Source organism: Pristiophorus japonicus, chromosome 22 (assembly GCF_044704955.1).
Source record: "Pristiophorus japonicus isolate sPriJap1 chromosome 22, sPriJap1.hap1, whole genome shotgun sequence".
NCBI classification, from domain to species: domain Eukaryota; kingdom Metazoa; phylum Chordata; class Chondrichthyes; family Pristiophoridae; genus Pristiophorus; species Pristiophorus japonicus.
This window is the reverse complement of record NC_091998.1, coordinates 6,719,633-6,746,678: the sequence shown is the minus strand read 5'-3', so window position 1 is coordinate 6,746,678 and position 27,046 is coordinate 6,719,633.

Sequence of the window (27,046 nt, the reverse complement as noted above, 5' to 3'; positions counted from 1 at the left end):
GGTCTGGTCATGGTGCCCCAGTCACCATGGGGTGGGACAAGCTTGATGGACCAGCTGGTTTTTTCCTGCTTGCCAACGTCGTATGTTGGTACGAGTGGTGTCTGTGACCAAGGACAGCAAGGCCAGAACCCGGTGTGACTTTTAACTCTGCTTGCAGCCTAATCTCACCTCTATCTCAGAAGGTTGCGGGTTCAAGTCCCATTCCAGGGACTTGAGCACATAAATCTAGGCCGACACTCCAGTACAGTGCTGAGGGAGCGCTACACTGTCGGAGGTGCCGTCTTTCGGATGAGACATTAAACTGAGGCTCCCTCTGCTCTCTCTGGTGAGCATGTCGGAGGGGTTACGGGGCTCTGGAGGAGCTTACGCAGATCAGCAAGGGGGCCAGGTCATGCAGGGATTTAAAAAGAAGGATGAGAATTTTAGAAATCGCTGGTCTCTCCTGTTCTTGTATCTCGGTTGAGGTCCAGGGACAGCGTCCCAAATCTGGAACCCTCGGGACCGAGGCAGTTCCGGATTCTGCATTTTTCTGGACTTTGAAATCCAGAAACGCCCAAACCCAGGTTTTGGTATTTCCAGATTTCAGGACATCAGAAAGGGTGTAGGTGGTGTGGGGGCGGGGTGGCAGTGCTCACCCAGGAGCTGTTTGGGTCGCTGCCCTGTCAATGAGGTCGTTGGGCGGCCCCGTCGCGGAGGTGGTGTTCGGCCGGCCCCGTCGCGGAGGTGGTGTTCGGCCGGCCCCGTCGCGGAGGCGGTGTTCGGGCGGGCCCCGTCGCGGAGGCGGTGTTCGGGTGGGCCCCGTCGCGGAGGCGGTGTTCGGCCGGCCCCGTCGCGGAGGCGGTGTTCGGGCGGGCCCCATCGCGGAGGCGGTGTTCGGGCGGGCCCCATCGCGGAGGCGGTGTTCGGGCGGCCCCGTCGCGGAGGTGGTGTTCGGGCGGCCCCGTCGCGGACGGCGATGAGTCCCTGAGGTAAGGTCAGCGACGAGGTCGACAGGGTCGCCAGATCCGGATTCCGGAACATTTTAAGAAATTCCGAACGACCCTGCCACCAACCGGTCCGGAGTCTAGATTCCGGAACTCTGGACTGCTGTGTGCCCCCCGTGCTACAGCTCCTGCTGTGTTCGGTCATCATCCACGGTGGACTTCAAAGAATCGCAAAATTGGGGTATGATAATCTTCCGACTGTCTTTTCGCTGGAACAGTTGGGTTGGAACGCCTTGCAGGCTTGCGAGGCACCGAGTTGATCCAGGTGGTTTCATTCATTCTCCTGGTTCACAGCACGCTCCTCCCCAGCTGTCGGATCGAAGGGAGGTTGGGCGTGCTCGGGACGATTCGATGCTGGAGGTGAATTCAGCTGCACTGGGAGATGGAAGGCATCAGGAATCGAACTGTAGAAGAGCTCAACTCGGACGTTCTGGGAAGTGGGGAGCAGATCTAAATCATTACTGAAAAAAGTTCTGCTGAGTCTCTGAGTATATTCAAGGCTGAGACAGATAGATTTTAGGAGTCTCGAGGAATCAAGGGATATGGAGAAGTGGGACAGCACCTTTCAGGACCACCGGACGTCCTAAAGCGCTTTACAGCCAATGAAGTACATTTTTTTTTTGAAGTGTAGTCACTGTTGTAATGTAGGAAATGTGGCAGCCAATTTGTGCACAGCAAGCTCCCACTAACAGCACTGTGATAATGATCAGATAATCTGTTTTTTTTAATGTTATGTTGATTGAGGGATAAATATTGGCCCCAGGTCACTGGGGATAACTCCCCCTGCTCTTCTTCCAAATAGCCATGGGATCTTTTACATCCACTTGAAGCCCAAAATAACAAAGTTACTTGACTGATAGCTCAGGCTAATTACCATCTAAAGAATCGTAATATATATCAAGCAAGGCAGTATTGAGTAATCGAGGTTGGTTAGGTCTTTGAAAGCAAACTAACGAGCAGTTGGATCAGTCAGATTGAAAATAATTCAGTGAATCTACATGTGAATCTTGCTGGTCCTCGAGAATGATAAGGTGCCGTTTATATTAGGTTTATCGTGATAAGCATTCTTCCAAACGAGTACTCGAAAGAACTTTAGAACTCCTAGTCGATAAACGACAGTAATAGTTGACAGTTTTTATTCATATATTACTCGCTAAAGCAGGCAATTATAAATTCTCCAACTACAGACTAATTACGAAGCTAAATTGGTTTCTCCTCTTGGAGTCACCATTATGTTTCAAGTTATCCCACCCTCAATTATTGCCTCCTCTTATAGGCTGCTCATTGGAGTTTAGAAGAATGAGAGAGGATCTTGTTGAAACATACAAGATTCTGAGGGGGCTTGACAGGGACGATGCAGAGAGGATGTTTCCCCTCGTGGGGGAATCTAGAACTAGGGGCATAGATTCAAAATAAGGGGTCATCCATTTAAAACGGAGATGAGGAGGAATTTCTTCTCAGTGTGGTGAATCTGTGGAATTCTCTGCCCCAGAGAGCTGTGGAGGCTGGGTCATTGAATATATTTAAGGTGGAGAGTCAGATTTTTGAATGATAAGGGAGTCGAGGGTTATGGGGAGCGGGCAGGGAAGTGGAGCTGAGGCCAAGATCAGAGCAGCCACGATCTTATTGAATGGCGGAGCAGGCTCGAGAGGCCAAATGGCCGACTCCTGCTCCTATTTCTTATGTTCTTGTGTAAGATAATTACTGGAAGACTAGAAAGAAAACCTCTGGCAGAACACAGTTCAATTGCATCTCGGTTGACTCACCTTTATTTCACTAATGTCTGATCAAAAGCCATTTGCTTTTGCTCCCTGCCGCCTGTTGTCCATTTTATGCCCAGCTATAGGAAGTTCCTGTTCCTGGTTACAGTCACCACAGAACACGCGACAGTGCTGAGGACTCCGGCAGATTTTAAGCCAAGGATTGCAGTTTTAAGATATAAAACTGGTAGTGAAACCCATGTGCAGGCAAGGTGTCCATTGCCCACCAATTCCTTGGCCACCAGGAGTAGCGGAGGCACGAGACGACGGCATCTTTTGAAGGATAAAGTGGATAAATATTTGATTCGGGGTTATGGGGAGAGAGCAGGGCATTAGTAGCAGCTTTGTATTGCTCTGGTAAAGAGCCAGCACGGACATAATGGTCGATGTCTGCACTCCTCTAATTCTGCCCTCTTGAGCATCCCTGATTATAATCGCTCCACCATCGGTGGCCGCGCCTTCTGTTGCCTGGGCCCCCAAGCTCTGTAACTCCCTCCCTAAACCTCCCCACCTCTCTACCTCTCTCTCCTCCTTCAAGATGCACCTTAAAACCTACCTCTTTGAAAAGCCTGCCCTAATTTCTACTTGTGCGGTCCGGTGTCAAATTTTCTATCTCATAACACTCCTGTGAAGCGCCTTGGGACGTTTCACTACGTTAAAGGCGCTATATAACTACAGGTTGTTGTTGTTGTTGTTGATGAACGTCCTCGTTCTGTGTTCGAAACATCCATGGCTTCATGGAGCTGAAGACACCTGCTTCTGACGCACCCAGGAATGAACCAAATATTTTTGTCAACCAGAAGCTGTTGTGATCAGCCAGTAAATTGCAGAATATCAGACATCGCAGAATATGTGGAAATTGCAGAAGGGACTACTGCTTAAAAAAACTCGATAAGTACAGCGGCAAATTTTGTTTTATGTCAGGCTCTGCCCTCTGAAGGGTTCTGACTAATGGTGCAGTAACCATTCTGCAATATTTTTGTATACGGATCAAGGGTAATGGTTTTGAAACCAACACTTGGTTTCAATTTAACTGAAATCTTCAAGCTCTGTTTCACACTAAGTACGGCCTGCTGCATTCCATTGCAGACAGCTCAATCACCTCCGCACATTTCCTGGTGAGGCAAAACATTCTTATTCGCGACAACCACAATTTTTCAGAAAAGTATAATTAAATGCGCGAGTGGCAATTTTTGCAAGCTCCAGAGCAGATCTGCAGAGTATCTCTGGGGAGGAAGGAGATGGGGTTCCTGTCTCCCCTGTCATGGGGAATATGGGGAAAGAGTGAAAGGTCTCTCCAGCTCCACAATGGCCAAACTCTTCCTCAACATGCACTGGAGAGCGAGTCACCCCACGCTACTCCAGTGCATCGCCATGCAGCCATTTACAGATGAGTGTTTCCCAAGGTTCCTCTGCAAATATTGCAATAGGATTTTTCACCTCCACCAGAGAAAGCAGACAGGGCCTCGGTTAAGCACAAGGACATAAGAAATAGGAGCAGGAGTAGGCCACCTGGCCCCTCGAGCCTGCTCCGCCATTCAATAAGATCATGGCTGATCTGATCATGGACTCAGCTCCACTTCCCCGCCCGCTCCCCATAACCCTTTACTCGCTTTTCGCTCAAAAATCTGTTTATCTCCACCTTAAATATATTCAATGACCCAGCCTCCACAACTCTCTGGGGCAGAGAATTCCACAGATTTACAACCCTCAGGAGATGAAATTCCTCCTCATCTCCGTTTTAAATGGGCGGCCCCTTATTCTGAGACTATGTCCCCTAGTTTTAGTTTCCCTTATGAGTGGAAATATCCTCTCTGCATTCATCTTGTCAAGCACCCTGATTATCTTAGATGTTTTGATAAGATCACCTCTCATTCTTCTGAGCTCCAATGTGTATAGGCCCAACCGATCCTCATAAGTCAACCCCTTCATCTCCAGAATCAACCTAGTGAACCTTCTCTGAACAGCCTCCAATGCAAGTATATCCTTCCTTAAAATACGGAAACCAAAACTGTACGCAGTACTCTAGGTGTGGCCTCACCAATACCTTATACAGTTGTCTGAAAGATGGCACCTCCAACAATGCAGCACTCCCTCAGTATTGCAGTGGAGTGTCGGCCTAGATTTATGTGCTCAAGTCCCTGGAGTGGGGCTTGAACCCACGACCTTCTGACTCGGAGGCGAGGGTGCTGCCCACTGAGCCACAGCTGACACAGCAAGAAACAAGACAAGGTATCGCAGTAACTTTCAGACACTCTGGCTGTGACATTTTCACTGAAGGCTTACCCATGTCCTACAAGGTGCGTTATCTTCAGGCACAATTTTACAGCACTTGCAAGGCCATTGTTTCGGTGTTCCCAAATCACGAGCAGGACTGTATATTTACCTGGCAGTGACCTCCCTGCACACAGTTCAATGCACAGCATGATAAGTGGGGAAACCAGACACTTCATGGATGAAAACCCTCATAATTACTGCAGATCTGCGCAATATATTCTGTTTTTAACCTCACATTAAAAAAATTGGGTGAAGACTTAAACAGAGTTCATTCGGTCAAGCGGGAAAGAAGTGCAGTTCAATGGCATTGGCGACGGCTGACTGCAGTGCGGACAGGTACACCAGGAGCGGGGAAGTCGCGGCAAAAGTTCCTGGAGGGATGTGATAGGGACCCAGGGGAGGCGAGAGTTCGGGGCCGGGGGCCGGGGCCCAGGGGTCCAGGGGCAGCACGGGCCCAGCCCACACTGTGCGATATGTGAGCGCACTAGGTCTGTGCAGCAGAGCTGGTCTCCAGTCGTCCTGGTTAACCCTTGCCACTGGACCAAGACCTAGCTCTGTCAAGCCCGTGTGGTGGCTGGTGTGCAACGGCCACCCCACGTTAAAAAAATCCACGCACAGGCATGGATTTAGTTCGGGATCCAGAATATTAGGTCCTTCATTGGAACACCTGTGAACTCATCCCTTTTCGGCGTGGAAGCAAGTCATCCTCGATACGAGGGACTACCTATGATGATGATATATTCCTTTGTGGTTTGATTACAGGCTCTCTGGAAGCAGAACAAGTGCTGAGTCTATAGACTGGCAAGAGGGTTATAATGCACAAACGTTCATGTAAATGATCAGTCCGTCCCAGCAATCAGAATGTAACGTGTTGTCATTTAAATGGATAAATATTTCGCAGGTAGAGAAACAGGATCTCATTGGGGCAGTTATTCACCGATCCTTCTCATCCACCTACTCCGTTACCCCATCTTCTCCCAAAGCCCAGTTCCTCTGCATTCCTCTTCTTTCTGTATCTTCCACGAAAGCCACAAGGGGAGTGAGAGAAGATAATTCATTGCCAGGCCAGGAGAGAAAGGTTGCTCCCAAATTGGTCACAATGTACCAGGCCCAAAAACCAGAGGTGACACGAGAAAAATCTTCTTTACGCAGCACTGCTTAGGTTTTGGAATGAGTGGTTGAGAAAGTGGGTAAAAAAGCTGATAGGATCCTGGGCTTCACGAAGAGAGGTGTGAGAGTATAAAAGTGTGCAAATTATGCTGAACCTTTTGTAAAACACTGGTTCGGCCTCAACTGGAGTACTGGTCCAATTCTGGGCCCCGCACTTTAGGAAGGATGTGAAGGCCTTAAGAGAGGGGGCAGAAAAGATTTACGAGAATGGTTCCAGGGATGAGGGACTTCAGTTGCGTGGATAGACTGGAGAAGCTGGGGTTGTTCTCCTTGGAGCAGAGAAGGTTGAGAGGAGATTTGATCGAGGTGTTCAGAATCATGAGGGGTCTGGACAGAGTAGATAGAGAGAAACTGTTCCCATTGGTGGAAGGGTCGAGAACCAGAGGACACAGATTTAAGGCGATTGTCAAAAGAACCAAAGGCGACATGAGGAAAAACCTTTTTTCCGCAGCGAGTGGTTAGGATCTGGAATGCGCTGCCTGAGAGGGTGGTGGAGGCAGACTCAATCGTGGCTTTCAAATGGGAGTTGGATAAGTCCCTGAAGGAAAATATTGACAGGGCTGTGGGGAAAGGGCGGGGGAGTGGGACTGGCTGAGGTGCTCTTGCAGAGAGCCGGCACGGGCTCGACGGGCCGAATGGCCTCCTCGCGTGCTGTAACCGTTCTCTGATTCATTGCCTGATAGGGTGCTGGAAACAAATTCAACAGTAGCCTTCAAAAGAGAATTGGATAAATACTGAAAAGGCGAGAAAATGACAGCGAGACGGGGAAAGATGGATTGCTCTTTGAATGAACCGGCACAGACTGGATGGGCTGAATGGCCTCTTTCTGTGCTGTGCTGTTCGATGATTCTATTAACATGGAACAAGCTTGAAGCTGCTGAAGCAGGTTGTGCAAAAGGAGGAGAGAAAGGAGGGAGCATCACGAGACAGATCAAAGCAGCTTGCAAGCATCAGAGTTTTAAAATGCATTTACTATTTCATTGGAGGGAGTTTGTTTGTTCTGGGCTACAAGTACAATAAAAAAAAAATATACACACACACACACATTCGCCCCGAGTTCTGGGATTCTTCCCTTTTGAGGATGACAGATCACTTGATAAATATTGTCCGAGGGAGCGTTGCATTTCAACCACGCTCATACACAAAACAGGGCGACGAACCTGGAGGTCGAGAATATTAATTTTGTAGATTTATAGCCAGCGCAGTCATGGATGAGAAGGTTTTTTTTCCCCAAAAGGCATACTTGAAGGTCAAGTCCTCGACGAGTTTGTGATGAACATTAACTAAAGCTGCACTTTATCAACCTTCAGTAAATCTACATTACAATTAGACACCCAATGTGGTCACGAGGGCCACACGTGCAGTCAGACATCACGTCGACGCTTGTGTGCTCAGTCTGAGCAGCATCCAGGCCGTGCACACTAAACAAACAGCAATGCTCAAGGCCACACGCCATTCAAGACTCTTTGAGCTTTCAAGTGGCCAATGTATCTCCCAAGTTCAATTCGGCAAATATGATTCAATTTTCCATCACACTCTTCAGCTTTACAAGACTTGTTTTTTGCTTAAAATGGTAGAAATTAGTCTTCTTTGGCACTCTCGCCTCCGAGTCAGAAGGTTGTGGGTTCAAGTTCCACTCCAGGCTGACACTCCCAGTGCAGTGCTGAGGGAGTGTTGCACTGTCGGAGGTGCCGTCTTTCGGATGAGACGTTAAACCGAGGCGCGATCTGCTCTCTCAGGTGGATGTAAAAGATCCAGTTGCACTATTTTGAAGAAGAGCAGGGGAGTTATCCCCGGTGTCCTGGGGCCAATATTTATCCCTCAAACAACATAACAAAAACAGATTATCGGGTCGTTATCACATTGCTGTTTGTGCGAGCTTGCTGTGCGCAAATTGGCTGCCGCGTTTCCCACATTACAACAGTGACTACATTCCAAAAGTACTTCATTGGCTTTAAAGTGCTTGGAGATGTCTGGTGGGCGTGAAAGGCGCTATATAAATGCAAGTCTTTCTTTTTTTTTTGTTCCCTCCATTTAGACCAGTTCCTTTTAGATTTCGCCTGTAAATAATGAACGCAACACCACGTTTTAAGTCTATTTATCTCGTACCACATACATAATGAATACGGAGAGTCACGGCCAAGTTTAGTCTTCACAGAAAGCTGGGTTAGAGGCCCAGGGAAGTACTCGATCAGGGCGTGCAGCTATAATTCGGCACCCATTTTGATGTTAGAAATTCTGCTCATTCTTATGTGCACATTTATAATGGCAACCGCCTACTTACTCTCACTACGGCCACCAATGGTGGGGCGAAGGGGGTGGGCACAAGAGGCCAGCGTTGTAGGGACGGAGAGCTCACTGGGAGTTGTTGGGATGGGAGAAGATTACAGAGATGGGGACAGGGGTGAAGCCATGGAGAGAGTCAAGCGCAAAAAAAAAAGAGAATGTAAAATTTGAGGTGTTGCCAGACCACGAGACAGAGTAGGTCAGTGAGGACAGGGGCGAGTCTGGAGCCATTATGGTTCGTGGTTGTGGTTATCGATGCTGCAGCACAAGGAGGAGGGAATGCAGAAAGGAGGTCAGAGGCAGAACAATATATCTAGGATTGTGGGAGTGAACTCATGGCAGGGATTTGTAAACCTATCCTCATGTCCAGAGTCAATTTGGACCTGTTGCAAATGGGAGCCAAATTGCCCCAAAAAGTCCCTGCTGTACGGGAGATATTCAGAGTGCATTTCCTCTTTCTAGAATTTATAAATGGGAGTCGAGAATGTTTTATTATATAGGGTTGACGGCACAGAAACAGGCCATTCGGCCCAACCAGTCTACTCGAGCCTCCTCCCGTCTTTCCTCATCTAAATCTATCAGCATAACCCTCTATTCCCTTCTCCCCCATATGCTTGTCCAGCCTCCCCTTAAACGCAGCGATACTATTCGCCTCAACCATTCCCTGACTCACAGATGCAACAAAGCCACATTTCTGGAACCTGATATTTGAAGCAAGAAAATGAAATTTGGAAGCATTATTACAGAGGTCTGGTTCATCCTTCAGTGAGGACATATTTATTGCACATCAGTTTTTCATCCTTTGTCAAGGTAGCAGTGGATTGACACACAGATATCACATTGACAGCCCCTTAAAGATCGAGGTCATCAATCAAAGGGCGGGTTGTTTACTGAAAGTAAGATCGCAACTGTCCTCCTGCACAGGTTTCCCACAATTTCATTATCCCACTGTCACAGTGGCAACATCGCTGTTTTTAAAAGTAAAATTAAAGTACCTATTTGGAGGTTAGAGTGTCAGCCGTGGCTCAGTGGGCAGCACTCTTGCCTCTGAGTCAGAAGGTTGTGGGTTCAAGTCCCACTCCAGGGACTTGAGCACAAAAATCTAGGCTGACACTCCCAGTGCAGTGCTGAGGGAGTGCTGCACTGTTGGAGGGGCCATCTTTTGGCTGAGACGTTAAACCGTCTAGTAAAAGATCCCACAGTACTATTTTGAAGAAGAGCAGGGGGAGTTATCCCCGGTGTCCTGGCCAATATTGATCCCTCAAACTGATTATCTATTCATTATCACATTCCTGTTTGTGGGAGCTTGCCGTGCGCAAATTGGCTGCTGTGTTTCCCACATTACAACAGTGACTACACTCCAAAAGTACTTCATTGGCTGTAAAGCACTTTGGGACGTCCGGTGGTCGTGAAAGGCGCTATATAAATCCAAGTCTTTCTTTCTTCAAGTGAGAATTTGACTGTGAATCCCATAAACGTGCTTCTGTGAACTGTGTAAATAATTGTAAGTGGTCATTTAACTTGATTATGTTCTTGCGGTTTGAAACACAATCTAGGTTGAGACTGCAGTGTACTACTGAGGGAATGCTGTAGTGTTGGTGGTGCCATCCATTTGGAATGTTAGATCGAAGTTCCATCTGTCTGTTGTGATGTTTGAGGTGGACAAAGATCCCATAGCACTTTTCAAGCTGGAGCAGGCAGTTATCCTGGAAACCAAGTCGATATTTCTCCTTCAACCAGAACCATCACCAAAAGATTAACACTTCATCCATGTCATAACCGGTTGAGCAATCTTACTAGGTTCCCATAACAACCGGCATGACACTTCAAAGTAATGTGTTGTAGGTGAAGTGCTTTCAGAGGAGCAATATAAATGCCAGCTTTGTTTATACTGTGCATTGCAGCACCATGAAGGGTCTTAAAGGACGACTGTGGATCACGCCTTGGCTGAAGTTCACGCCTTTCTAGGTACTGAGCATCAAGGGTCATTTTTCTTCGTCTGAATATAAATATTTAAGTCAACAAGAAAAGCGTACGTTCAGTTTTAATTGCTGTACCTGTTCCAATTTGCCAAGTTTGAGAAAGAAAACAGGAGAGATATTTTTGGCTATCAAGGGAATCGAGGGATATGAGGATCAGGCGGGAAAGGGGAGTTGAGGCCGAAGATCAGTCATGTTCCCATTGAATGGCGGAGCATGCTCGAGGGGCCGAATGGCCGACTCCTGCTCCTAATTCTTATAACCAAGTACGGGAGTTATGCTGAACTGGTTAGCCCAACAGCAAAGGAGCTCAAGTAAGAAAATGAGTTGATTAATTAATGTTATTGATAAGGGATGGGTTCAATTCTGGTTGAGAGTCATATTTTAAACTTTGTATCATCATGTAACGCATAAACATATCGATTGTCACGTAGCTCTGGCATTCCTTCCCTCGACCTCTCTATTTCCTCCTTTAAGACGCTCCTTAAAATCTACCTCTTCAAATGCCCTAATATCGCATTACCTGGGTCGGTGTCAAATTTTGTTCTGTAATCACTCCTGTGAAGCGCCTTGGAATGTTTTCACTGTGTTAAAGACGCTATATAAATGCAAATAGCTGTTGCAGTTGTTGAGGGGGTGAGAGTTGTAATGTATTTGCTTCATGGGGTCTTTGCTTAAGAATTCACAGCAACACATTGCTATTAAGTTGGTTTATTAGCAAAGGTTTAATAATCACACTGCACATTACCGGTTCATCCCCCAGGCTCACAACCACCTGCCTCATCGTGGATCCCCCAACTGGCTGGGGTTTTATTGAATCAGGTGAACATCACGTGACTTGCCAAGTCGCTCCCAACTTAACAGCTCTACAACTCTTTTTGGAGACAAAATTAAACATTAAATCAAGTACCCCCCCACCACACCCCCCCCCCCATCTGAGGGACACTCCAGACACTTTTCAACTGCCCTTTTTTTAAAAAAGTGGTTTTTTTGGGCTTTAAAATCATAAATTTTACAAGTGCCCCCTATAAAAGGGGAGGAGGACACTAAAACTGGCAATAAAAACAAATTAAACTTTAAAACATATAAAATCAAATTTAAATTTGGTTGCCGGGGGTGACGATGCACTCCAGTCCCTACCTCTGGCGGAATCAACAGCTCGACAAACCGGTGATCATACCGACAGGTGCATACATTACAAGAGTAATGTATAAAAAGTGAGCTTTATTTCAAAGAGAGACTGGATCAACTGGGCCTTTATACATTGGAGTTTAGAAGGAGGAGAGGGGATCTCATAGAAACATCTCAGATTCTGACGGGAGGGGACAGGTTAGATGCGGGTAGAATGTTCCCGATGTTGGGGAAGTCCAGAACCAGGGGACACAGTCCAAGGATAAGGGGTAAGCCATTTCGGACTGAGCTGAGGAGAAACTTCTTCACTCAGAGAGTTGTTAACCTGTGGAATTCCCTGCCGCAGAGAGTTGTTGATGCCAGTTCATTGGATATATTCAAGAGGGAGTTAGATATGGCCCTTACGGCTAAAGGGATCAAGGGGTATGGAGAGAAAGCAGGAAAGGGGTAGTGAAGGAATAATCAGCCATGATCTTATGAATGGTGGTGCAGGCTCGAAGGGCCGAATGGCCGACTCCTGCACCTATTTTCTATGTGAAACAGATATGTATGATTTGATAAAGATCTGATTAGCCTGTACACCAAGCTCAGAACTGTAATTCTTTTGGAGTCCCTAATTGATCCATGCCCTGGAGTTCTTCTAAGTACTCTGTTAAGTATGTGTTAAGTAGCATTTCATGTACTGTATGCTCAATAAACTCTGAATGCTGGCCTTATCGAGTTGAGGATTAGATAGAACATTTAATCATAAAAACCATCCACTGACATGCCTTTCACATCCTCAGGACATTCCAAAGTGTTCACAGCCAATAAAGTGCTTTCGAAGCGCTGTTATATAGAAAAACGCGACAGCCCTCGGCAAGAAATCACAGAAACCTCAGGACAAAGGAGGTCATTCAGCCCATCGTGCTTGTGCTGGGGCCAGTTCCACAACATAGCTGCCTGCCTGCAAACTGATGTCCCAGCTCGTCTGTTAGAGCAGGGGAACGTGTGTCGGAACATGGAGAAGGAAAAGACGGAGGTTGATGGAAAATTAAGGCTAGCTTACGAGGCAAGGAGCTTGGTGTTTAAAGTAGTATTTCCTTACAGCTCGAATAGGCATTAGTTTCAAGGTCGCCATTAACTGTTGAAGAACGTTTACTGTAAGCTAAAAACAAAGATAAGTTAAGTCTCCGTCTAATAGATAGAGCGAGGCTCAACAGCACATCATAATAATCCATGTAGTGCGTGTGTGTGTGCGCTGGTTAGCAACAGTCAATGGTACAAGAGGCAGACATTGGGTTGGATTTTCCCGAAGATGCTGCCTTTGTTTGCGCCCCGGAGGGGCAGTAATGGCGGCGGGAATGGGTTCCGGGCGGGCAGCCAGCTCCCAGTGCCGTGCCGGGAAACTAGTTGGCGGTTTTTGCGGAGGTGATGGGGAGGGGGGAGGCGCTGAGCAGCACCACCGATTTCAACTGCACTTTGACCTTGAATTGACGCCAATCCTCTCGTGCGCCGTAACGCGCCGTAGTAGCAGGCCCGCACGGAAAACCAGGCGGGCAGAGCTGTCCCGGCGGCAGAGAGTGCGGTCAGTACTGACCGAGGTAAGTTCGACTGTTTTTTAAAAAAATTTATTTTTGCGATTTATTCTAATGGGGGATGGGCAAGGTATTGGGAATGTTGTGGGTGTGTTTTGTGGGGGTGGTTGGCAGGGTTTGCCGCTGAAGCCCCTCTCAGGACGCTCCGAGGCCAGCTCTTTAGCTCGGGATTTTCGCTTGCTCAGCCGGCCTAGCGCCCCGAGAGCGGTGTATAACACTACGCCTCCCTTAGCGCCCCACCCCACACTCAGGGCCCAGCTGACGAATTTTGCGACTGCCGACACAAACCATTTCCCGCCACAAACTTTACCGCCCGAAAAATCCTCCATCTGAAAACCCAGCCCCAAATAACAGGACTTTAAAAAAAACTTGCCAAAGACCACCTTTTAGATCGTTGCCTGGAAACCAGATTGGAGACACAACTGCAAAACAGTGCAATAAAGACGACTCCCGTGTTCACACAATTAAGAGTTGGGAGCAGATGGGATAAGGGACATGTTCGGTGCCATGAAGCCGAGTCTTTGGGCACAGCTCGCTGTAATGGAAATGTACTGGAGGGAGTGGCCACATCCAGTCAGGTGACAGAAGGAAACCAATCGAGGGAAAAGAGGCAGTTTCGAGTTCACTATCAGCACAGAATTATATAAAAACACACATTGCGTTTTAAACTTTAACACAATGTTAGAATGCATGCTTACATCTATTGTACTCCGGGAATCTACTCCGCTTGTAAATGGCTTTGCATGAAAGAAGAAAGGTCTGGAACCTGAAGCAATGACTATTTCCATTGCTACTCAAGTCAACACCAACTTGTATTTATATAGCGCCTTTCAACGTAGTGAAGCATCCCAAGGCGCTTCACAGGAGGAGGAGATAAAAACTTTGATACTGAGCCGCATAACGAGACATTAGGGCAGATGAGCAAAAGCTTGGTCAAAGAGGTAGGTTTTAAGGAGCATCTTGAAGGAAAGAGAGGTAGAGAGGCGGAGAGGTTTAGGGAGGGAGTTCCAGAGCTTGGGGCCCAGGCAACAGAAGGCACGGCCACCGATGGTGGAGCGATTATAATCAGGGATGCTCAAGAGGGCAGAATTAGAGGAGCGCAGAGATCTCGGGGAGGGGGGGGTGTTGTAAAGAGAAGAGACAACGTTAGTCTCCGTACCGACATCATTTTACTTCATCTTCTCTCTGCTATCCTTTGATGGGTGTCATCAAGTGTTATCTCATTTTCTCCAGGATACTTCAGGAAGTGAATCGAAGAGTCAGATCTGATGAAGTGTAACGAAGTAAATGACGGACTGATACTTCGACATTACAGCTTAACAAAAAGAGTTGGGCTTCTTCTTTCGATGTGCAGCTGTTATGACCATATCTTCAATTTTATTAGTCTGCTTCATCAGGCAGGGAGAATCGCAGACTGCCAGCTGTTCCTATAATCTGCCCATATGTGCCTGTTGATTCTTCCCACTGCCTCGCACTGATACAGCTAATTATTTTCACATTGAAACAAATTGACATCGAGCGGTTTTGCAGTCAGAGCAACGCGACTTTCCTGTTAATATAGAGAGATGGAGGCATGGTAACATGTTGCAGAAAAACAGCAGCAATTGTAGATACAACAAAATCAGCTAAATTTTATAACCAGCCAGGCTCATTTTCTGGATTATAAATAACCTAATTAGATACAGCATTCATTAGCTGGAGGGCTTAATTAAGGGGGGAGGGGGGGGGGGAATGAATCAGTTAGGATAACGATCGCGACTCTCGCAACAACTGAAGAAAGCCAATGTTGACTCCCATGTTCTTTCAACAACTGGCCGGCATGCAAATGGACCGGCATCTGCCCAGGAAGCAGATTCCAATCCAGCGGATACCTGCATGAATAACAAAAACATTAAAAGCGCGCTTCAGCTGTGCTTTGTTATGGAAATATTTTTAATTTATTCGTTCACGGAATGTGGGCGTCGCCACCAAGGCCAGCATTTATTGCCTGTCCCTAATTGCCCTTGAGGTGGTGGTGAGCCACTGTCTGGTACAATCGGGTGGCTCACGAGGCCATTTCAGAGGAGCAGTCAGGAGTCAACTGCATTGATGGTGGGTCTGGAGAACGGGTAAGGGCGGTAGATTTATTTCCAATTGCATCCTTCATCATCATAGGTGGTTCTTCAAACGAGGATGACTTACTTCCACATGAGCTCACAGATGTTTCAAAGAACCCGATGTTCCAGTCCTGAACTACATCCTGAAGGGTGGAAGATGCCTGTGCGTGGATTTTTTTAACGTGGGGTGACCGTTGCACACCAGCCACCACACGGGCTTGACAGAGCAAGGCCTTTATCCAGTGGCAAGGGTTAACCAGGACAACTGGAGACCAGCTCTGCTGCACGGACCTAGTGCGCGCACATATCGCAGAGTGTGGGCTGGGCCCGTGCTGCCCCTGGGCCCTCGGCTCTTCTGGGCCCCGTACCCTCATTTGCCGCACCTCCGCCACGATCTCTCGCCGCTCCTCCGTCACAAACAATTGCTTCCAACCAGAAGTCAAACAGCAAGAGTCTCTCTGCCTCTCCACACCCAGCTGCTTTGTGTGAAATCCCATTTAAAATGGTTCTCAAATAAATAGAAAAACGTGGGATTATGGGTTTTGAACTCACTATTGGTGCGAACCTTACAATCTTCTCCACAATATCTATCTCCCCACTATATCTATCTTGCATTCAAAACGCAATCTACATTTTTTTTTTCCCCATCAGAGATCTCAGCCATTTCACATTTTCCAATAATGCTGCAAGACAGATCTGTATGCTAAAGGAACTAAATCACACCAAAGAAAGAAATAGAAGGATAAAAGCAAAACACTGCGGGTACTGGAATCTGAAATAAAAACAGTAAATGCTGGAACTACTCAGCAGGTCGGGCAGCATCTGTGGAGAGAAACAGAGTTAACGTTTCAGGTCAGTGACCCTTCGTCAGAACTGGAAATAGAAAGACTTGCATTTAAACCGTGTCTTTAATAACCTCAGGACATCCCAGAGCACTTCACAGTCAATTAATTACTTTTGGAGTGCAGTCACTGTAAGTAATGTAGGAGTCACAAACGCCAGACTGGGTTAGATCCTGCAAATCCCCTGGGAGGACAGACGTACCAATGTTAGCGTCCTCGACCGGGCCAACATCTCCAGCATTGAAGCACTGACAACACTCAACCAGCTCCGTTGGGCGGGCCACTTTGTCCACATGCCTGACACAAGACTCCCAAAGCAAGCGCTCTACTCGGAACTCCTACACGGCAAACGAGTCAAAGGTGGGCAGAGGAAACGTTACAAGAACACTCTCAAAGTCTCCTTGATAAAATGCAACATTCCCCACCGACACCTGGGAGTCCCTGGCCAAAGACCGCCCTAAGTGGAGGAAGTGCATCCGGGAGGGCACTGAGCACTTCGAGTCTCGTCGCCGAGAGCATGCAGAAACCAAGCGCAGGCAGCGGAAAGAGCGTGCGGAAAACCAGTCCCACCCACCCCTTCCCTCAACCACTGTCGGTCCCACCTGTGACAGGGACTGTAATTCTCGTATTGGACTGTACAGTCACCGAAGAACTCATTTTTAGAGTGGAAGTGTTAGTCTTGTGGAGTTCTTCCATACCCGAGTACTGTGAGCTAAAACTGAAGTGCCCCTGATCTCTGCAGTTGTATTAAAGCGTGCCTAAGTAGCATGGCAGACAACCTTTTATACTTTCTTGCACAGGGTGTGTAGGTGACCCCTGGGCCTCCCAACAGTTGCGCCCTCTGGTGGCAAGTCTTACACAGTTACAAGGTTTACATACATAACAGGAAGCAAGTCTTCCTCGATTCCGAGGGACTGCCTACGATGAGAAAATGCAGCAGCCAATATGTGCACAACAAACAGAAATGAAATTAATGACCAGTTCATGTGTTTGAGTGATGTTGGTTGAGGGTTTACTTGATCCCCTCTCCATTCAGACTTGGCAAAAGCTGCTGTTTGGGTCAACAAGCTTTGAGTCTTTCCAAAGGCTTTCAAATATTTTGCAACGCTATTTGATCATTCACTTTTATCGGCCCCCATCCCTCTTAATTTCACATGCATAGAATTTTCAAGTCCCACCATCAGTGTACTCCCTGCACAAGTGGTTGCAAGTGGTTACACTTCCATTCATGCCAGTGTTGAAATACTTGTGCAGCATCTAGGTGCAAACAGCAGCCATACTGCAAACTAAGAACACAAGAATTAGCAGGAGTCCGCCATTCGGCCCCTCGAGCCTGCTCCACCATTCAATAAGATCATGGCTGATCTTCTACCTCAACTCCACGTTCCTCCAACTCCAGGATTGGTTGTCAAACTGGGGTCCACAGAGGCTAGAGGATTCGTTTTTTTAATAATTTACTCAGGAAAAAAAATACGTCGTGCGCTTTTCAATTCCTCGGGACGTCCCAACATGCGCCTCATTTTTTCTTTGGGCAATGACAGCACTCAGTTCCCGATTGGTAGCCGAGAGAGACATTAGGGGTGTCTAAAATGCATGTGGTGATGTGAATGAAATTATGACACCAATAATAGCGTTTAGATGATTGTATCAGAATTGGAGAGAAAAGTATCTCTGCAGACTAGTAATCGAATAACTGGGTAGATGCTTAGAATTTGCTTATGTCTTCATTTCCCTGCAGACGTGATAACATTTTGGAGCATGGCGGACAAATTGCTTCCCAGGCTAGCTGTCGACTGTTTGTGTGCTAGGAAGGTTGTTTACTGCATCTTTAACTTGACCAAACTAAGACCCAACGCTGAAGTTTCTTTCATTACTGCTAATAACCATATTATGGGCCCAAGTTTCCACATGATTTGCACCTGATTTTTTAGGAGCAACTGGTGGAGAACGGACTATCTGAGAAATCGCAATTCTCCACATTTTTTTTTCTGCAGTTCTAGTCAGGTAGAACAGTTCTACTTTGGAACAGAATTTTTTCTTCAAAAGGGGGCGTGTCCGGCCACCGACGCCTGATTTCAAAGTTTCCACAGTGAAAACGTACTCCAAACTAAGTTAGAATGGAGCAAGTGAAGATTTTTGTAGAACTGAAAAAACCTGTTCTACACATTAAAAAATCAGGCGCAGGTTACAAATTAGGCGTCGGGAACGAGGTGGGGGGGGAGGGGGGGAAGGGAAGTCATTAAATTCTACAATCAATCCTTATTTATACTTCTACAAATATTATACAAATAAATCCAACCTGAATAAACATTTATAAGAAAAGATTAAATAAACCATCTTCCTACCTGTGTGAAAGTGCTTCAGGCACGGAGAATGCTGCAGGCATTCATTCCCGCGGGGGGGGGGGGGAGGAGAAAGCCGTTCGTTGCCGCTGAGCGGGAGGGGGGGGGGGGGAAGGAAACAGCAGGTTCGTTCCTGGGGGGGGAGGGGGGGGGGGAAGGAAACAGTGAGAAGGCTGCAGGAAGCCTCAGTGCTGATGGCAATGTGCTTTTATTAAAAAATGTTCAAAAATTAAACAGCTACAAAGAACTACAAAAATGGCTGAGTGCCAATGTTTCCTTCACACTGCGCGTGTGCGAACGCTCCAACGCGCACGCGCAGCGTTGCCGGCAGGAAAAAAACTAATTTAAATAGTACCCGCCCCCTCCCACTTACAAAATCGGCGCGAGTGTAGGCTCCGCCCCCCTGGGCGCCGCGCCAGGCAGACAAGGAGCTGCAGGGCTCTCCAGAATTGCGAGTTTTTTTTAGGCGCCGTTTTAGGCGCGAAAAACGGGCGCCCAGCTCGTAGGGGCGCCCGTTTTTTTTCGTGTGGAAACTTGGGCCCTATAATACTAAATTAGGATTCTGACTTTGTTTAACAAAGTTGATTTAAAATGCGCAAATTAGCCAGTGTGCGAGAATAGAAGAGATATCATCTCTGGGAATTCAATGATTCATTCCCCTGTACAATAGTCTGATAATGCAATTAAATAGTTAGTTTTGCACAGCTAGGCTGCATGAACATAAATAACGGATAACAGGCAGCTACCAACAAATGAAGGTCAAGAATGGCATGTCTGACTCCAAACTGGAGAGGCCAAGGACGGGAGAGATACGAGGAATTCAGATGGATGGGCCTTCAGAATGTATAAACAGGAAAGACACGTGAGGAAAAAGCATGAGAACCCTTAGGGAGAGTTTTCATCTGAAAGTTTGGACAAAGAACTCGGGACACCATTGGGCACCTTGGTTTAAGTGGAACTGAGATAGGTTAAAGGGTCTTTCCCATATTCTATCCCAGGTATACCCCTAAAAAGAGAATAAAAGGAAGTCCTAAAGAGCCTTAGAATAGACGGTGGAGTGAAGAGCTTCCAAGAGTGGATCGATGGTCTAACTTCCGAAAGGGGATCCACACTGATCCTAGTCTTACACTCTTGGCAGTTGTAGAAGAGAGAACGGGAGAAAGGTCGTAAGCCGGAGAGCTGGTTGCTGCTCGCCTTTCCATCTGTCCGATCGGATCTGTACCAGCTGCTGGTCATGGTCATATGTTTTTGCTATATAAGTAGTGTGTTATATACTGTCCTAAACTCAGATTAAACAATATACACACCCCATATTGGTTTGCACTCGATCCTGATTATTTGAAAAATAATAACACTTATTTATATAGCACCTTTAACGTAGTAAGACGCCCCAAGGCGCTTCACACCAATTTTACAACACGTTAGATATTGACCATTGAGGGAAAGGGAGAAAAAGCGTGAGAAGGAAGTGTAAAAAGAGGTTAAAGGCTCTGGTCCGAAGAAGCAGTCAAAATGCGCATGCAGTTAGAGACAGGCGAAAAAAGAAAAAATTCAAATTACATTGTAAATAATACAATGAGTATACAATAGTAAAATCAGTATGAGTAATTATAACTAAACAAAAATTAATATATACCTTAATTATAAATTAATTTAAAATAAGAAAATCAGCAATTAAAGCAAATTAAGTTATTAGCTGTCTTTAAGATTCATTCCCTGTCCAGTGATTCAATTAATCTGGAATAACCAATCACTGTCCTCCATCCTGGTGATGTCATAATTGTATTACTTTTTATTTCTCAATTTGTCCTCTTGATAGGACTTGCTCCAGGCTTGAGCTGCCTCCGTTGTCAGGGAGAAGCTGATGTTCAAATCTCCCTCCAGCTGTTCCAGGCTCGTGCTAAAGACCAGAGAGAAGTAAATCTCAACAGTCTTTCAGCAAGATATGACAGGGTGTTCCTCGGACTTTTCTAACAGAGCGACCCCGGCAATGTGTCAATATTTGCAAGGAGGTCCTGCACACAGGTTGCACTAAGACAACTGTCAGAGAGAATCGTTCATTTTCTGCTGCAACAATCTGGAATGGAATCGATGCATTCCCATCTAGCACCCTCTTCAAATGAAAACATGTCTATTTTCAAAGGGTGCAGTTATGAGCATAGTAGATTAAAGAAACCTCTCCCCAAAATTAAAGCAATAAGTTTAGACAATAAACCTAATTAAAAGACACGCCCGTGCTTTAATTCATTGATAAGTTCTGCAGAAGGAACCATCTGAGACAACAAGACCACGACTTCCACAATCAGCAGCTCGTTGGAAGGACAAAGAATTTGCAGTCAGCTGCGGAATCTCCCTCGTTGCCTTTTTAGTATCTATGTCCTGCCCAGAGAAACCCACAATAAGCTCGTGGGTGGCAAAGGCCTGGCTCATGAGTGCACGGACATTCTGATGGGAAACACGGAGAGGACTGAGGATTGTTGATCCTCCAGCAGAGTCCATGAGGGAGGAAATGGTGGATGGGGGGGGGGGGGGGAGAAGGGAAGGAAGGAGGGAGGGAGGGGGAGGGAGGGAGGGGGGGGAGGGAAGGAGGGAGGGGGGGGGAGGGAAGGAGGGAGGGGGGGGAGGGAAGGAGGGAGGGGGGGGGAAGAGAGGGGAGCAGCAATGGATATGGGGGGGATAGGGGAGGGGCACCAGTAAATGGGGGGGATAGGAGAGGGGCACCAGTAAATGGGGGGGATAGGAGAGGGGCACCAGTAAATGGGGGGGATAGGAGAGGGGCACCAGTAAATGGGGGGGGATAGGAGAGGGGCACCAGTAAATGGGGGGAATAGGAGAGGGGCACCAGTAAATGGGGGGAATAGGAGAGGGGCACCAGTAAATGGGGGGGATAGGAGAGGGGCACCAGTAAATGGGGGGGATAGGAGAGGAGCACCAGTAAATGGGGGATAGGAGAGGGGCATCAGTAAATGGGGGGAATAGGAGAGGGGCACCAGTAAATGGGGGGAATAGGAGAGGGGCACCAGTAAATGGGGGGGCAATAGGAGAGGGGCACCAGTAAATGGGGGGGATAGGAGAGGAGCACCAATAAATGGGGGATAGGAGAGGGGCATCAGTAAATGGGGGGAATAGGAGAGGGGCACCAGTAAATGGGGGGAATAGGAGAGGGGCACCAGTAAATGGGGGGGCAATAGGAGAGGGGCACCAGTAAATGGGGGGAATAGGGGAGGGGCATCAGTAAATGGGGGATAGGAGAGGGGCACCAGTAAATGGGGGGATAGGAGAGGGGCACCAGTAAATGGGGGGAATAGGAGAGGGGCACCAGTAAATGGGACCAACTTGCAATGATGTTTGTGAATGAAAGGTCAGAATGTTTTCATGGGTTAAAAAATAGAAATAATGAGCTTCCCCTGATGGCTGAGTTGGTCGATGCTGGACCATGCAGACTAGGAAGGTCTGAGGTGCAATACCTGGTCTATGTTGAGTCGGCTGATCTGATCGCGAGTTAGGACAGCAGTAATTACGCTAAGAGACTGGCAGCGAGGTGGGGACCCGGGGCCAGTATATGTGCGGTAACCAACCACCAAAGCGTGAGTGGCTGGAGAGAGAGTGCGGAAAAGTGCAGCAGAGCCTGCGCATGGAGAGCAGCGCGCAGGAGCGGGAGCTGGGGGGGGGGGGGGGGTTACCTGGGGTACAGTGTCGGTATTCAATGGATAAATACGCAAGGTGAAAAAGAGAGAGAGGGGGTGGGAGGGGGTTAGTAGGAATACGTGTGTGTGAAGCCTATGCAGCAGAGCCGAGTATCCAATTGTCTTGGATCCCCTTACCTTTGGACCAAGGCCTCGCTCTGTCAAGCCCATGTGGCGGCCAGCCCATGTTAAAAGAATTCACGCAAAGGCATCTTCCACCCTTTAAAATGAAGTTCAGGTTCTGGCCCGCATTGGTCTCATCAGTCACCTTAAAACTCAATTTAGTGTCTAAGATGATGATGATTAATCAGGAAAGAAGGAAAGACTTGCATTTATATAGCACCTTTCATGATTACCGGACATCTCAAAGCGCTTTACAGCCAACGAAGTACTTTTGGAGTGCAGTCACTGTTGCAACATGGGAAACGCGGCAGCCAACCTGTGCACAGCAAGCTCCCGCAAAAAGCAATGTGACAACGACCAGGTAATGTTTTAGTGATATTGACTGAGGGATAAATATTGGCCAGGACAATTAAAGTAATCGCACTCGCTAGTTTTCTAAAATTTCTGCACCCTTATTTTTGTTGCCACAGGGCAAAAACGACAATGAAAATCCATTTTTCTTTTGGTTGCGAGGGGGGAAAAACGGGAGAGAGAATGAAGATTATGGAGGCAAAGCTTGCCGATAGCCAAAGACGTTAAAGTTCTCTCTCCAGAGGCTCATGATCGGAACTCTGTTGTTTTACTGTGCGTGTCTCGGATGAAACAGTCCAGTGGTTGGAGTATTAAATCTGCAATAAAATCAGGAACCGTGAAAGCTAACAACCCTTCCACCCGAGAAAGGGTTTTTCCTTCAGAATGTGCGTCGCAGAACAGAAGAAACGCAACAAACCTCTGTAAAGCTGGCTGGAATCATTGGCTGAATTATTGCCAATTGCTGCAGATGATATAAAAAGCCCTCACTTTATTTTATTTTAATGTGATCCACTCTGTGCAAAGTATATCAGCTGCAAAAATCGAGAGAGAAACACACATTTCTTTTTATGCTCATCGTGGGAGATGGGAGTTCCAGGTAACTGAAGATTTGTCGACATTGTGTCGTCACACCAAGCAGCAACATAAAAGGAGATCCTCCTTGGGTGCGACAATGCCTTGATGCAGGATAAAGCTCGCCCTGCACTATGCATCAAATCGTGTGACACAACGCAGGCAAGCTGTGCATCAGTTGGGTCAGCTGTGGCTCAGTGGGCAGCACCCTCGCCTCTGACTCAGACGGTTGTGGGTTCAAGTCCCACTCCAGGGACCCGAGCTCACAAATATAGGCTGACCCTCCAAATGAAGTGCCGCGCTGCTGGAGGTGCCTTCTTCCAGAGGAGACGTGAAACCGAGGCTCCTTCTGCCCTCTCAAGTGGATATAAAAGATCCCATGGCCACTATTTCGAAGAAGAGCAGGGGAGTTATCCCCGGTGTCCTGGGGCCAATATTTATCCCTCAATCAACATCACTAAAACAGATTATCCGGTCATTATCACATTGCTGTTTGTGGGAGCTTGCTGTGCACAAATTGGCTGCCGCGTTTCCCACATTACAACAGTGACTGCACTCCAAAACGTACTTCATTGGCTGTAAAGCGCTTCGAAATGTCCAGTGGTTGTGAAAGGCGCTATATAAATGTGCAGTACGAAAAGCTGAGCTCCCACCTTCAGAACAGCACTGCGCATTTTATCAGCGGCAGGTCATCATTTTCTCACTGCTCGAGTGGTGCTGAAATTTCCTATCACGTCATGTTGATGTTCTGGATGGTTTTGTTAAAACGGCTCACTCCCAGACACTAGGTGGAGACGGGCCAAATCATTTCACCAAGGACCCGTACATCTGGCAGCCTGGGTCTGACCTATTCTGAAGAGTCTGCGTCCGAAACAATAACCCCATCTTCAGCTATCGACAGACCTTGCTGTCATTTCACGTTCAGTCCCACTGGTTCCGCTCCAGTTTGCCGTTATACTCAAGACCTCGCTCTACATGCGATTCGAAGAGGCCCACATCAGTTTATCAATACTTGCTGAAGCACCTTTGCACTGACTGAAGCAAACGGTGTTCCCAGATCGTGAGGAGACATCTGCAGATTAATTACATCCCGACAGGAATTAAATTCTAAAAAGACAGCAACTGAAGTATTTGATGTAGTAATTACACCGAGTGGAACACATGCTGCAGTAAGCTTCATATATTGAAAACTGGCACTTTATGTATTTTTTTAAACTCATACTGTAACATCCCAATTGAAAAGTACCCCAGAGTCATTCGCCGTGTGCTCGACAGGGGGAATGGCCGCTTTCCATGCTGTAACCATTCTATAATCCTGAGGGTTTTAGCGTTTTCTTTCCCATGTTTGGTTTATAGAAAATAAAAGTTCATATTCAGGAGAGCTGGTCATTGGTGTGGGAGCGATCACCAGTAAGAGATCTTTCTTTGTCTTTCTGCTCTGAACTGAGGGATGTATAGGGAGGGAATGCAATGGGTGTGGTGGGAGATATCCCCTCTGCTCACTACAGCAACACCATGGGGGTTTACAGCTACATTCACACATTTTGCTATTAATAGTCAACCAAGGAAACCATCTCCACCTCTGGCCTCACCCAATGAAAGGAATATTTCAGGATGGTTTCCAAAAAAAACCCCAATTGCCATCTATCCATTGTCCCCTCCTGGTCTGCACTCCGTCATTAACTGCTTGGCATCAGTGGAAACTTCAAAATTGCTGATAAGAAACGCAGCAGGAGAATTTGCCCCCGAATGATCACACTGATGCGGTCCAGGAAGCTCAGTGCACAGACCATGAGATCGTAGGATCATCGAATCATACAGCACAGGAGGCGGCCATTCGGCCCATTGCGTCTGCGACGACTCTTTCGAAGAGCGATCCAATTAGTCCCGTTCTTCCCCGCACCCCCCTGCTATTTCCCCATATCCCGGCAATTTTTTCTGCTTCAAGTATTTATCTGTATCCACTACCCAATCAGCAGTGCATTCCAAATCCTAACCACTCATTGTGTAAAAATGTTTCTCACATTGAGTTTTTTTTGTCAACTGTTGTTGGAAATAGTTTCTCTTTATTTAATTTATCTAAACCCTTAATTGAAGTCCGCTGTCGGAGGGGCAGTACTGAGGGAGTGCTGCACTGTCGGAGGGGCAGTACTGAGGGAGTGCTGCACTGTCGGAGGGGCAGTACTGAGGGAATGCCGCACTGTCGGAGGGGCAGTACTGAGGGAGCGCTGCACTGTCGGAGGGGCAGTACTGAGGGAATGCCGCACTGTCGGAGGGGCAGTACTGAGGGAGCGCTGCACTGTCGGAGGGGCAGTACTGAGGGAGCGCTGCACTGTCGGAGGGGCAGTACTGAGGGAGCGCTGCACTGTCGGAGGGGCAGTACTGAGGGAGCGCTGCACTGTCGGAGGGGCAGTACTGAGGGAGTGCTGCACTGTTGGAGGGGCAGTACTGAGGGAATGCCGCACTGTCGGAGGGGCAGTACTGAGGGAGCGCTGCACTGTCGGAGGGGCAGTACTGAGGGAGCGCTGCACTGTTGGAGGGGCAGTACTGAGGGAATGCCGCACTGTCGGAGGGAGCGCTGCACTGTCGGAGGGGCAGTACTGAGGGAGCGCTGCACTGTCGGAGGGGCAGTACTGAGAGAATGCTGCACTGTCGGAGGGGCAATACTGAGGGAGCGCTGCAATGTCAGAGGTGCCGTCTTTTGGATGAGACGTTAAATTGAAGCCCCGTCTACCCTCTCGGGTGGACATAAAAGATCCCATGCCACTATTGCGAAGAAGAGCAGGGGAGTTATCCCCCGTGTCCCTGGGGCCAATATTTATCCCTCAACCAACATCACAAACAGATTATATGGTCATTATCACATTGCTGGTTGTGGGAGTTTGCTGTGCATAAATTAGCTGTCACATTTCCCACATTACAACAGTGACTACACTCCAAAAAGTACTTCATTGGCTGTGAAGCGCTTTGGGACATCCCGATATCGTGAAGGGCGCTATAAAATGCAAGTCTTTCTTTCTTTCATGATTCTAAACACCTCTTAAACACCAGATCGCCTCTTAGTCTTCTTCGTCCCAAGGTGAAGTTGGGCTTCAACGCACTCAAATCAAATGCAGACCATCATGAGTGAGGGATTGAGGGACCTTGCTGGAATACGGTGGTTGATGCTGAGGCAGGGCGACCCCAGAGAAGTCGTAGCTGTCCCAGCACGTACAGTGTGCAAGGATACAGAAATCTCAAGGTCACACGCACCTGGAGCCAAGAGAAATAGCAAGTGCAAGGGGCTAGTGCAGGGCTGGCCATGATACTTCGCTCAATTGGTGGTGTAGCAGGATAAGGGCGAGGAGTTGGAGAATAGTACACCAGAACCCAAAGAAATGGAGAAAGGACATCAGATGGACTGCATTTAATGCAAGCATCAAGAGAACACTGAATTCATTGAATCTTTCCAAACATTCTCCAAGACATTGAAATAGCTCTGAAATGGGAAACTGATAATTTTGTAGGATTGCAGAACAATGTTAATTGCAGTACGTAAATACAACTGCAGCCTTGAACAAATATAGTTACAACCTTCACATTCCTTTGGTCCTTAACTTTATTACATCTAACCAACAAATACCCCACTTGTACAAATTGCTTTATCACAGAAAGGGTGGAAAGGGTGGAATGACCATCTCCACCTCCCCTTAATATTCAACGGCATTGCCATCGCTAAATCCCCCACCACCAACATCCTGGGGGTCACCATTGACCAGAAACTTAACTCGATCAGCCACATAAATACTGTGGCAACAAGAGCAGGTCAGAGACTGGGTATTCTGCGGCGAGTGTCTCACCTCCTGACTCCCCCAAGCCTTTCCACCATCT